The sequence below is a fragment of the Carassius auratus genome, chromosome 35 (assembly GCF_003368295.1).
Source record: "Carassius auratus strain Wakin chromosome 35, ASM336829v1, whole genome shotgun sequence".
Classification (NCBI taxonomy): Eukaryota; Metazoa; Chordata; class Actinopteri; order Cypriniformes; family Cyprinidae; genus Carassius; species Carassius auratus.
The window spans coordinates 2,161,105-2,173,764 of record NC_039277.1 but is presented as its reverse complement, the minus strand read 5'-3'; positions in this window follow the sequence as shown (position 1 = coordinate 2,173,764).

The following is a 12,660-nucleotide window of genomic DNA, read 5'->3' as shown; positions in this document are numbered from 1 at the left end:
ATGAAATTTTTTACGTTTTATTTAAAGTGTGAAGTATTTATGTATCAGTTCATTTCAAACATAAAAATATTGGTATTTTATTGTAACAATTAAAAAAAGACTATAATAAAATAATGAGAATCTTTAATTTGAGAATTACAGTATATCTGGATGTATTGCAGTAATGAGAATTTGAAGAGTAAACATACCTAATGTCCATGTAAAATAATAATCTAATAAATAAATAAATCTATTTGTAAGGTGTGAATATTAACCAGTGACATGAATTAGAATCAGAAATGGAAATAGCTTTTTTGCCAAGTGTGTATTTTGTATTGGTGACAAGAGCTTCCAGACTGGATGACAAGTGACACTACACAGATAGCAAAATTTAAATAAGTAAGTAAAAATAAATGTACAAAAACAATACACAATAGACTAAAAGCAAATAGACAGTTTATGTACGTATATTACAGATATGCTATATACAAATTGTGCAAGGGAATGTGAATAGATGTATAATGTGTTACATAAATAACATACCTATAATAAATATATGTATAAATATATGTGAAAAGAGCAGTGGGGAGAGAACACATCCCTGGGGAGCACCATTGCTGATGTTGTGACAGTCTGACATGAATTTCCCCAGTCTCACTGTCAGAAAGCTGGTGAACCATTGACAGACAGAGCTAGGAACCAAGAGCTGGGTAAATTAGGTCTGGAGGAGTGCTGGGATGATTGTATTGAAAGCTGAACTGGAGTCAACAAACAGAATGCTCACATAAGTTGGTTTGTCCAGATGTCGTAGGATAAAATGCAGTGAGTCCCATGTTGAAAAGTCTCTCAAACAACTTTATGACCACAGATGTTAGTGCAACATTTCTGTAATCAAGTCTTGTGATTTGTGGTTTCATGGAATAGGGATGATGGTGGAGCATTTGAAGAAGAATATGCACTTTTTGCCGCTGTAGTGATCTGTTAAAGATCTGTGAAAAGATGGAGGCCAGCAGGTCAGGACAGGATTTTAGACAGGCTGGTGAAACATTGTTTGGGCCTGGTGGGCTCCTTCTCTTCTGTTTCCTAAAGATCTGACAGATATCATCTTCAGAGGGGGAAACGGGGGTTAATGGAGGTGTTAATGGTTGTGTAGGGAGTTGGTCAGAGAGGGTGTGGGGTGTGAGACCAGGAGTTTCAAATCGAAACAAACAGTTGTTATTCACCTCAGTGCTGGGTGATGGCGTCTTGTAGTTTGTAATGTACGTTTTACACTAAAGCAGATTCGTTTGCTGAACAATGGCTTTCCAGCTTTTTAGCATAGCTCTTCTCAGCCACTCTGATCTCCTTTGTCAGTGTGTTTCTGGCCTGATTGTACAAGATTATGTCCCTGCTCACGTAGGCCAAAAGCAAGCAGTCTGAATAATGCAATGTTTCATTTATAAGTGAACAAGTGCTTTCTTTATCTGTCACTTTCTAAGTAGAACAGCACTTTAATTTTACAGTCTTTTATTAATATTACGTAAACAGCCTTTGTTTTTGCTACCTCAGTGGCAGACCAGATGTAATTGGTTGCCTGCTGTTCTTAAGAGATTTTCCCACTTCTTGTTGGTCATTAAACTACAGAGTGGAATGAAATCGATTTGCAGTTGCCTACTGAAACAGATTAAAGCATTCTTAGCTTTTAACACTGAGAACTATTGATTAACAACCCAAAGCAATTACAGTTTAAGAGGTCATGTAAATTACATACAAAATAGGTCCACTTAACAATATCCTAAACCAATCAAGTTTAAGCATGTTTAGGACCAAATAATTCATTGAAATAATAACTCGGTCCTCAACTGTATCACTTGCTTTTTTGAGTGGAACATACACGATTATATTTTGGGAAATGTGTTTTTGACATCGTTTGGTACCAAATCTGTTTAGTTACCAACTTATTGATTCAACTTATTTTCTGTTCCTCAGAAGAAGAAAAAAAGGTTTGGACCAACATGAACCCTCACATGAATAATGACTGAAACTACTATTTGGGTTAACTGTCTATTTAAATGAGGATTTAAAAGTCAGCACATATGTTTTCATTATGATGTTATGTTATAATGTAATTTTAACCTTTAATCTGTAGCTATCTTTGTAGAGAAAGGAAAGCTAGTTATTGGTTTTTTGTGTCTCTCTGAACATTAGATTTAAAGATTCCAGCACTGTTTAAAACCTTATTTTTTATTAAAACATTTTGAAACAAGTATGTTCTGCTCATGAAGTCTGCATTTATCAGAATGAGGATCATACAAGGAATTTGTTCTGGTAACAGAAGCTTCACAAGGAATGGAATAAGATGTAGGTTAGTGTTAAGTTAATAAAAGTGGTATTGCACATCTTTTTATTGCACAGTGTGGAGAACTTTTAACTGTTCTTGAGGTAGATTGCCTGGAGGAAGAAACTTTTCTTGGGACTGGCTGTCCTGGTGTTCGGTGCTCTGTAGTGCTGGCCAAAAAGGAGATGGCTTAGATGTGAGGGATCCTGGGAGATTTTCTGAGCCCTTTTCCTCACTCTGGATGTATAAAGTTATTGGATAGTGGGCAGGGGAGCAGCAATAATCAGTTCAGCAACCCAATACATCCTCTGTAGTCTTCTGACATCTGATTTTGTAGTTGAGCCAAACTCATAGGAGGGTTGTCTCCCCTAAAAATTATATGACAAAAACCACACTGTGTATTGTAAATAAGAATGTTTTTTTGTAATTTTAGTCAAACAACATAAACACAAACAGGGCAAAAATACACTTTAAGTTTAGAAATATTTTTAGTCTCCCCTCCCTTGCTTTCCTCTTTTGCATCACCTACACACACAAACACACACACATGAGTCCGGTGAGAGAGAACAAAGTCCAGTAAGTAAGGCTGTCAAGGCTATTTTATTCACTTAAACATTGGATGAAGTGATTATTTTCTCTTTAAAGCTGCAGTAGGTAACTTTTGTAAATAAAATATTTTTTACATATTTGTTAAACCTGTCATTATGTCCTGACAGTAGAATATGAGACAGATAATCTGTGAAAAAAATCATGCTCCTCTGGCTCCTCCCAGTGTCCTATTGCCATTTGCAGAAAGTCATCCGCTCCCGGTAAGAAACAACCAATCAGAGCTGCAGTCCGTAACTTTGTTTGTGTTCAAAATGTAGAAAAATGTATATAATAAGCGAGTACACCATGAATCCATTTTCCAAACCGTGTTTTTAGCTTGTCCTGAATCACTAGGGTACACCTATAATAAGTGTTTATATTCTGACTATTTTAGATTGCTTCTGGGGTACCGCGGCGGAGTAACCCAGTACCTTTGTGATTCTTCATAGACATAAACAGAGAGAAGTAGTTCCGGCTACGATGTTCTTCCGCAAGACGCAAGCAGTTCTGTTTAATAACCGCTAGAGCGTCAAAAGTTACCTACCGCAGCTTAGTTTATTTTATTATTTAAAAAACGAATGCGATTTTCATGCGCATCTCATTAGTAAAAACGCTCCTGTAATTATAAGTACATCTCCAGCACATGCTCCTGCCCACTTGCTTCTCAAAACTAGTCCAATCCTGTTCTCCAAACACTTTACTAGGAGGTCAGCCTGCTCTAAGCTGGTGTCGAATCACAACACAGGAACCGCTGGCCCAATCAGAACTTGTTACGTATTTCTGAAGGAGAGACTTTATAGAACAAGGAAGTCATCAGCCCGTTTTTGTGACCGTGAAAACGGCAGTATACAGATAGGTGAATTGTGTGAAAAATACTGTGTTTTTTTACACACGAAACATGAACACGTTATATTGCACACTGTAAACACAATCAAAGTTTCAAAAAAGTGTGAAAAACGGGACCTTTAATGAACTTTGGCTTTTTGTTGTTGGCCAGATAAAATGACAAAAAAAAAAAAAAAAAAAAAAAACAACCATAGATAATTATTTTAGTGCACCAAAATGCCAAGTAAGAACAGAAAGTTTGTAAACGATTTAAAGTTTGCATCAGAATTTGGGCTAAAAGGGATACTCCACCCCAAAATGAAAATGTTGTCATTGCTTACATGCTTTCACAGTACCAGTGATTGTGTATTTCATCAGCTTATTTAGACTAATGTTTAAATAATAATAATAATAATAATAATAATAATAATAATAATAATAATAATAATAATAATAAACACTGCCAACACACATTTCAGTTCAAACAACTTGTAAATGTGCTTGTAGTATCAGACTACCCTTTTAAACGTCCATGACACTAGTTGTATCTGCCTGTTATATGTTGTGTCTAATTGACAAATGGTAGGTTTAGGGGCAGGGGTTGGGTGACCTTCTCATAAATGTGTAAATAGTTTAATATAAATAAAACTGTTGTGACTGTTTACATTGAAAAATCGCACCCCAACATACAATATATGTATATGTATATGTATGTAATTTAATCATGACGATAAGGCTTTTGCGTCGGCATATTGACGCTAAGGGTTCCTTATTTAAAGCAATGGAGGACCCTACATGTTGAGAAATGACACCAAAGTGTCTTGACCAAGTGTCAATATGTGACAAGTTGGAGTGATTTTGTATTGCGATCTGCTCTGAACAGCTGGAAGAATAAAAAAAATGTATTGAATAAAATTAAAATACATAAAAATAAAAGAATATTGTGAAAGAATAGTTTCCTATATTAATATATTTTAAAATGTAACTTATTCCTGTGATAAAAGGTGAATTTTCATCATTACTCCAGTCTTCAGTGTCACATGATTCTTCAGAAATCATTCTAATATGCTGATTTGAAGCATTTTGGATTATTATCAATGTTGAAAACAGTTGTGCTGCTTCATATTCCTTGTGGGAACCAATTTTTTTTTTTTTTTACATTTTTCAGTGAAAAGACAGTTATAAAAAACTATTTCTTATGATCAGAAAGTCACTTTATTTGATTTAAAGTCAGTTAAACAGCTTTTCGTCCCCTTGTGCTGATGCTATAGGCCTTTGTCACCAACTCCTGAATGACCTTAAATACAATACAATATTAAAACTACAATAGTCTATGTAAAAAATTTTATCTAAAAGGGTCATATGATGCAATTTCAAGTTTTACTTTCTCTTTGGAGTGTTACAAGCTGTTTGCGAATAGATAAGATCCCTAAAGTTACAAAGACTCAGACCCAATGAGATATTCTTTATAAAGTTAAGACTCATCCACACCCTACTAATATGTCCCGTTTAAAGATGCCCCCACGTCTACATCACGATAGGAGAAGATTTGCATAACCCCGCCCAAATTTTCACGCAAAGAAAAAAGGCTTAACCTTTGATTCATGCTGTTTCGTTGTGAAAGTGAAAATACTTTGTTTGGTCTTCCAAAAGAGGACACAACTAGAAATCAGTGGTAGCAACAGTTCAATCCAGATATTCAGATGTGTGCAATGCATTTTACGGAGGACTGTTTCCTGATCCTGGGAAAGAAGACTACAATGCCGGCGCTTCTGACTCACAGTCTGTAAGTACGTTTACATATGTAAAGGATTTGCCACTGATGATTCAAATGTGAGTTTTGATCAGTGTAGAGCCGCGGTTCTCAATTCCAGTCCTCACACCCCACCGCTCTGCACATTTTTTATGTTTCTCTTATGCTTCAGACGTTTGTTCTATTCGAACATAAGTGCCCTGCAAAGTGGACATCACAGGGAAATTCCTCCATGATTCCAGTTCGAAGTGAATGTATGTGTTCCATTCAAAGTGCATTGAAGTATGAGACATGAATTCAAATTTTTATTTATTTACAGAGGTATATGATGTCACACTGGTTGATGTCAATTGGTTTTTGTGTTGTCACGCCAGTGCTCTGACTGGGACACGCATCACAGTATGGCAAGGGGTGTAACATTTCAATCCCATGCTTGAGACATTTGGCCAAGCACAAACCACTGGATAGTTGGCAAATCAGAGCACACCTCGCTTTTCACCAATGTGAGTAACTAGTTACATGTAACAGCATTAATTTAATTACAAAATAAATGTAACTGTAATCAGTTACAGTTACTAATAAAAAAAAATTTGTAATTAAATTTCAGTTACTTATGAACATTTTAACGATTAAAAAGGGGATTACATTTGAATATTTACACACATCCATATACAGATTTAATTAATTTATTTCCCAAATTGCACTGACTAGCCTACTCTGAGACATATGGCCCTATACTTTCCGTGATGCAGAAAACAGACTGGTTCATAGAATCCAGTCATAAAAACGCAACACGGATGAAATATTCCACATTTTTTTAATCAAAATGTGATATGGACTAGTGTCTGTGAATATTAAGCCACAAAAAGACAATATATTTGTGGCAGGGGGGGCGTGGTTTAGCGAACCCTGCAGCGGAGGAGAGCGTCAGGAGACATGCAGTGAGTGAGTGGGTTAAGCGCAAATAACGGACACCTGTCTCTTGTTGCAGTAATTGGCGTGGAGAGTATAAAACACCAGGAGAAACAGGAGTGGGAGAGAGAGAGAAGGACTACTGGCTGCTACACTCCTGGACCACAGGATTTGTGTTATTGATTATTATTTTCCATGCCCCTTTGTTTTGTATCAGTCTTTTGTTGAAATAAAAAACAGTCAGTAGTAACAGCCGACCCTGCTGTCTTCCTTCCTACGCAATGAACAGTGTTACACTGGTGCCGAAACCCGGCCGCCTTGCCTGTGCCCTCGGCTGCACCATTTGCGGAGCTGAGTACATCCCTCGCGGTCATGCAACACGATCAACACCAGGCCCTGCTGGACAGATGTCACGATCAAGAGAGGGCGGTTTCAAGCCATCCTCCAAACCCAGCAGGAAGACCGCGAGAGGTTCCGGAGCTGGATGGACCGGGAGGTTCTGCCGGGATCTACGGTCCAACAAGCTGTGCCCGCCCACCTCCCTCTGCACAAAATGGGGCCTGAGGACGACCCGGAGACATTTCTGGATTTATTTGAAAAGTCGGCCGAGGTACAGGACTGGCAGCGGCACAGCAGCTTCCGGTGCAGCCTCCGGGCCTTCGTGATGGCCCAACAGCTCCGGGACTCTTGCCTCAAATGATTGCTAGCCGACGGAAGCGACGTGGAAAAGATAATAGATCGTGTGGTGCTGGAACAGTTTGTCACTCGGCTAACAAGAAGAACTGCCAAGGGGGTCCAGTGCCACTGCCCCACGTCGCTGGAGTCGGCTATTGATCTTGAGGAGGACCATATGCTGGCGTGTCCCGGGGTCGGCGAATCTCTTCCATCAGCTTCTCTCTCTCCTTTTTTTCTCTCTCTCGACCTGTTTCCTTTACCCAGGTCCCACCTCAGGGGCGGGGCAGGAATGGCCAGAATCACTATGCGGCTCCCCGAACCCGCCCCTGTTTCCCCACTCTCTCCATGTCAACCACTTAACCCACTCCCTGCTACTGGACCCACTCCCTACTTTTGTGGACAGGTGTCCCGTTATGGAGGTGGGGACGATGATCCGGGTCCCGGACATCCCACAGGCTGCCCCCGGTGTTATACTCTCTGTGTATGATGATTTTCCCCTGGAGCAGTCCTAGGATGAGACGCTGAAATGTGCGTTTGAACAGGTCAGGACCATCGACGGTCAGCCTCTCCATCCTGGACAGCCACTTACCTGTCCATATTTTGCAATAATTAAAGATAGGTTGTATCGAGTGACCCACTACTCTCAGACAAAAGAACATACAACCCAGTTATTAGTTCCTAAGAGCCGCTCGGAAATGCTTTTTCAGGCAGCTCATTCTAATCCAATGGCTGGACATTTAGGACAAGGAACGATACTAAATCTCATGACCCGTTTTTTTCTTTTGGCCGGGCATTTACGAGAATGTGCGCAGGTGGTGCACGTTTGTTGTGAATGTCAGTTGGTAAACCCACCTGCCACCCCAAAAGCGCCTTTGAGCCAACTCCCATTAATGCAGGTCCCCTTCAAAAGAACTGGCATGGACCTCATCGGGCCATTAGAGCGATCAGCACAAGGACATCGTTTTGCATTAGTCATTGTGGATTATGCAACACGATATCCAGAAGCAGTGCCTCTCTGCAACATTTCCGCTAAGAGTGTTGCTGATGTTGCTGATGCTGTTTCCTTTAATCTCCCGAGTGGGGATTCCTAAGGAAATCCTCACTGATCAGGGCACGGCGTTTATGTCACGGACATTACGCGAACTTTACGAATTATTGGGCATTAAATCGATTCGAACCAGCGTCTTTCACCCACAAACGGACGGGCTGCTCGGACGTTTTAATCGCACGCTTAAGACAATTATTCGTAAATTAGTTCAGGAAGACGCCAAAAATTGGGACAGATGGTTGGAACCCCTGTTGTTCGCTGTGCGAGAGGTCCCGCAAGCCTCCACTGGGTTTTCCCCCTTCGAGTTGCTCTATGGTCGCCAGCCCAGGGGGGTGCTGGACGTCATAAGAGAGACTTGGGAGGATGGACCTTCTCAATCTAAAAACGAAATTCAGTTTGTGATGGACCTGAGAACAAAAATCCACACTTTGGGGTGGCTCTCTATGGATAATTTGTTACAAGTCAAAGACAAACAGAGCCAGCTGTATAACAGGGGAACCAATTTGCGTAAATTTGCACCAGGAGATAAAGTGTTTTGCTCCCAACGTCAAGTTAAAAATTACTTGCAAAGTGTCAAGGACCGTTTGAGGTCACACGGCAATTTGGAGAGCTCGATTATGAGGTAATACTCTCAGATGGGAGAGGAGCGCGTAAAATTTATCACCTCAATCTCCTAAAAAAATGGACTGAGGGAGAATCAGTGATGCCGGCGATGGTGATTTATTGGAGAGGATGATCTTGGACCAGAAGCGAATATGAAAAAAACAATCTCTCGCTCTGGCCCCAGAGTTTGCTGACGTGTTTTCTCCCCTACCTGGCCGTACAAATCTCATTCAGCACCATATGGAGACAGAGCCGGGCGTGGTTGTTCGCAGCCGGCCATATCGCTTGCCTGAAAAACAAGAAATAAATAGTTCAGGAAGAATTAGGTGCGATGCTTGGAATGGGGGTAATAGAAGAATCCAACAGTAACTGGGCGAGCCCGATAGTTTTAGTTCCTAAAACGGACGGCTCAGTGCGGTTCTGTGTGGATCTTCCCAAGGTGAAAGCTGTGTCGAAATTCGACGCATTTCCAATGCCACGGGTTGACGAATTGCTTGACCGGCTCGGTACGGCTCGTATTTTTTTTTGACATTGGACTTAACAAAGGGTTATTGGCAGATCCCATTGTCTCCATTATCCAAAAAAAAAAAAACGCTTTCACAACGCCGTTTGGATTACACCAATTTGTTACACGTGCCGGATACATTTCAGCGACTAATGGACAGGGTGTTGCGACCCCATGGTGCATATTCTGCTGCCTATCTAGATGATATCATTATATTTAGTAATGACTGGCATGTGAGGGCGGTACTGAGGTCGCTGAGAGGGGCTGGGCTCACGGCCAACCCGAAGAAGTGTGCGATTGGGCGCGTGGAGGTAAAGTATCTGGGTTTTCACTTGGGACATGGGCAGGTGCGTCCCCAAATTGTTAAGACTGCAGCAGTTGCAACCTGTCCGCGTCCCAAGACCAAAAATAAGGTGAGACAGTTCTTGGGGCTGGCGGGATATTATAGAAAGTTTGTGCCTAATTATTCAGACCTCACCAACCCCTTGACTGATCTCACTAAAAAGGAAGCACCAGATACGGTTCAGTGGACGGAGCCGTGCCAGCAGGCGTTTACCCAGGTGAAGGCTGCTCTATGTGGCGGGCCGTTGCTTCACTCTCCTGATTTCTCTCTCCCTTTTTTGTTGCAGATGGATGCGTCGGACAGGGGGCTGGGTGCTGTCCTGGCCCAGGAGAAAGCCTTTACAGCCTTTTTTAGTTCAAGGTGGTCCACAGTGCGGGTGTTCAGATGGCTGTGGCCGATTTCCACTCCCGGAATGGGGGTGGGGGCTGCAGGCCGGATGGCTCCCCGGCCTGAGTCGGGCGGTGGGGGTATGTGGCAGGGGGGTGTGGTTTAGCGAACCCTGCAGCGGGGGAGAGCGTCAGGAGACGCGCGGTGAGTGAGTGAGTTAAGCGCAAATAATGAACACCTGTCTCTTGTTGCAGTAATTGGCATGGAGAGTATAAAACACCAGAAGAAACAGGAGCGGGATAGAGAGAGAAGGACTACTGCCTGCTACACTCCTGGACCACGGAATTTGTGTAATTGATTATTATTTTCCGTGCCCCTTGAAATAAAAAACAGTCAGTAGTAACAGCCGACCCTGCGGTTTTCCTTCCTACGCAGCGAACATTGTTACAATATGAATCCTGCATGTTCTGCATGTCTGTGGAAATTAGGCAGGGACTGGCCATCTGGAGAACTGGGACAATTCCCGGTTGCCTGGCAGCCGATTTGGCCCGCTATTTTAATATTATTGTTGTTTAATTGTCTGCCGGATGTACTAAAGCGATTATTTCTGAGTCTGCCATTCGATAATTAAACCTCTAGTAAATCATGAATCAGTTAGTGGTGACTGGCAATGCCTCGGCTCGCGCGCTCTACGCGCCTCCGCCAAATGGTTTGGATCAGACTCCGAGTAATCAATAAGAGAGAGAGAGAGTGGAGTGGACTGTGGAAGCGCACAGGTGGAGCAGAGAAGCAAAACTACTTTCCAGGGTTTCAAGTGCAGGTCAGTTTCATCTGTAAATATGCTATTGTGGTTTATCTTTGTTTACTTGGTTAAGCAGCAGCAGCCCATTACTCATCAGTCATCACTCAAAATACTGTATAAAAGACATCATTAATATCTATTGTAATGTTAAGGTAGTAATTTAGCAGAAAAATAATTAAGGGGGAGCAAGGACAGACAAAAACGCAACCCTTATGAAAATGAATATGATTTTATTATAAATCCAAAGACAGTGGTTACTATATATTTACAAATCAGTTTATTCCTTAATCACCTGCCTTTTGGGTTTGTGGTTGAGTGTTTTTTGTGTGTGTTGAGAATATGGATGGTTTGACAGCTCGCTGTGTGTGTCTGTTTGATTGACTCCCTGCCCTCCTTGTTTCTCTGCTTGTCCCCTAGATTGTTTGCCACCTGGTCCCTGTTACCTTCTAATATCTTCCATTTATAGTTCCCTTTGTTTCTCTGTCCATTGTCAGACTGTTGTTACTCGTATCAATAGCTCCGATCTTCTTGTTGGTCAGTGTACTCACCTTGTCGTGTCTTGTCATCAGGCTCCAGTGCTCATAGCTGTTATTCCCTTCCTCCTATCTTGTGAACGCAGTGACCAAAGAAGTCCTCCAGCTCTCATTACCCTGGTCTCAGCTGTCGAGCAAGCAGTCGCTCTGTGTAGCGATCCGACCCACCACCCTCTACCTATTCACTCGGTTGACGGCATTCCTCGTCCATGCAAGCTGACTGTGGAACGATCATTTACCTGCTCTGTCTCTTCTGCTTAAATAAAGGCTCAGTGTAATCCGCTACTGAATCCAGCCTGTTTCCCCTGACAGAACAGTCTGACCAGAACATGGATTCAGTGGGATCTGATCCACTTCGCTCGGTTCTCGTACAGCAGGGAGTTTTATTAGGTCAGCATGCCACCCAGCTCAACACCACCAGATAGGATGTGGACGCTCTTAATGCTCGAGTCACTGAGCTCCTCACGCGGGTGGAGAACCTTCAGCGAGAGGCGACAAGCTGGGGTTCCGTTCTTCACACCAGTATGTCCCAGGATTCCGAACCTCATGCCAAAAATCCGCCAGTCTACAATTGCCATCCAAATGTCCGTCAAGCCTTTCTCTTCCAGTGTTCGCTGGTGTTTTCTCTGTGGCCCCGACGTTACGCCAGTGAAGAAGCCAAGGTGGCTAATATCCTGAAACTTCTTTCAAGTTGTTTGATCGTTCAGCTCAGCGCAATGAGGTGGCGGCTCAGTTATTGCGGAGGTCACAGAGGAAGGACTCAGTCTCAGATTATGCCATACAGTTCCAGATGTTAGATGCGGCGTGTGGCTGGAATGAGAGTGCACTGCGTGCACATTTTCTCGAGGGGCTGGAGTTCCCCATTGCCGACGAACTCGCGGCCATAGAGCTTCCGCGGGAGCTGGATAACTTGATAAATCTCGCACTCCGTATTGAGGGCCGTTTCAGCCACTGCCGCAAACATCGGCAAACTCCCACTCCTTGGCGCCAACTGGAGTCCACTTCGGCCAGTGCAACCAGCCTTCAGCTCTCGGAGGAGGAACCCATGCAACTGGGTCATCTCCGGCTTACGCCCTTGTGGATTCGGGGGCTGAGGGGAACTTCCTTGATGCTGCAGCTGCTCACAGTTGGAACATTCCACTTATTCCTCTGGCTAGTCCCTGCGCCCCTGTATTGATTACCAAGGTTTGAATGACATTACTATAAAGAACAGATACCCCCTACCTTTCTTGTCTTCTGCTTTTGTCGAGCAAGCAGTCACTCTGTGTAGCGATCCGACCCTTCGCCCTTTACCTCTTCGCTCGGGTGACGGCATTCCTCGTCTATGCGAGTTGACTGTGGAACGATCATTTACAGTATTGTTCAAAATAATAGCAGTACAATGTGACTAACCAGAATAATCAAGGTTTTTAGTATATATTTTATTGCTACGTGGCAAACAACTTACCAG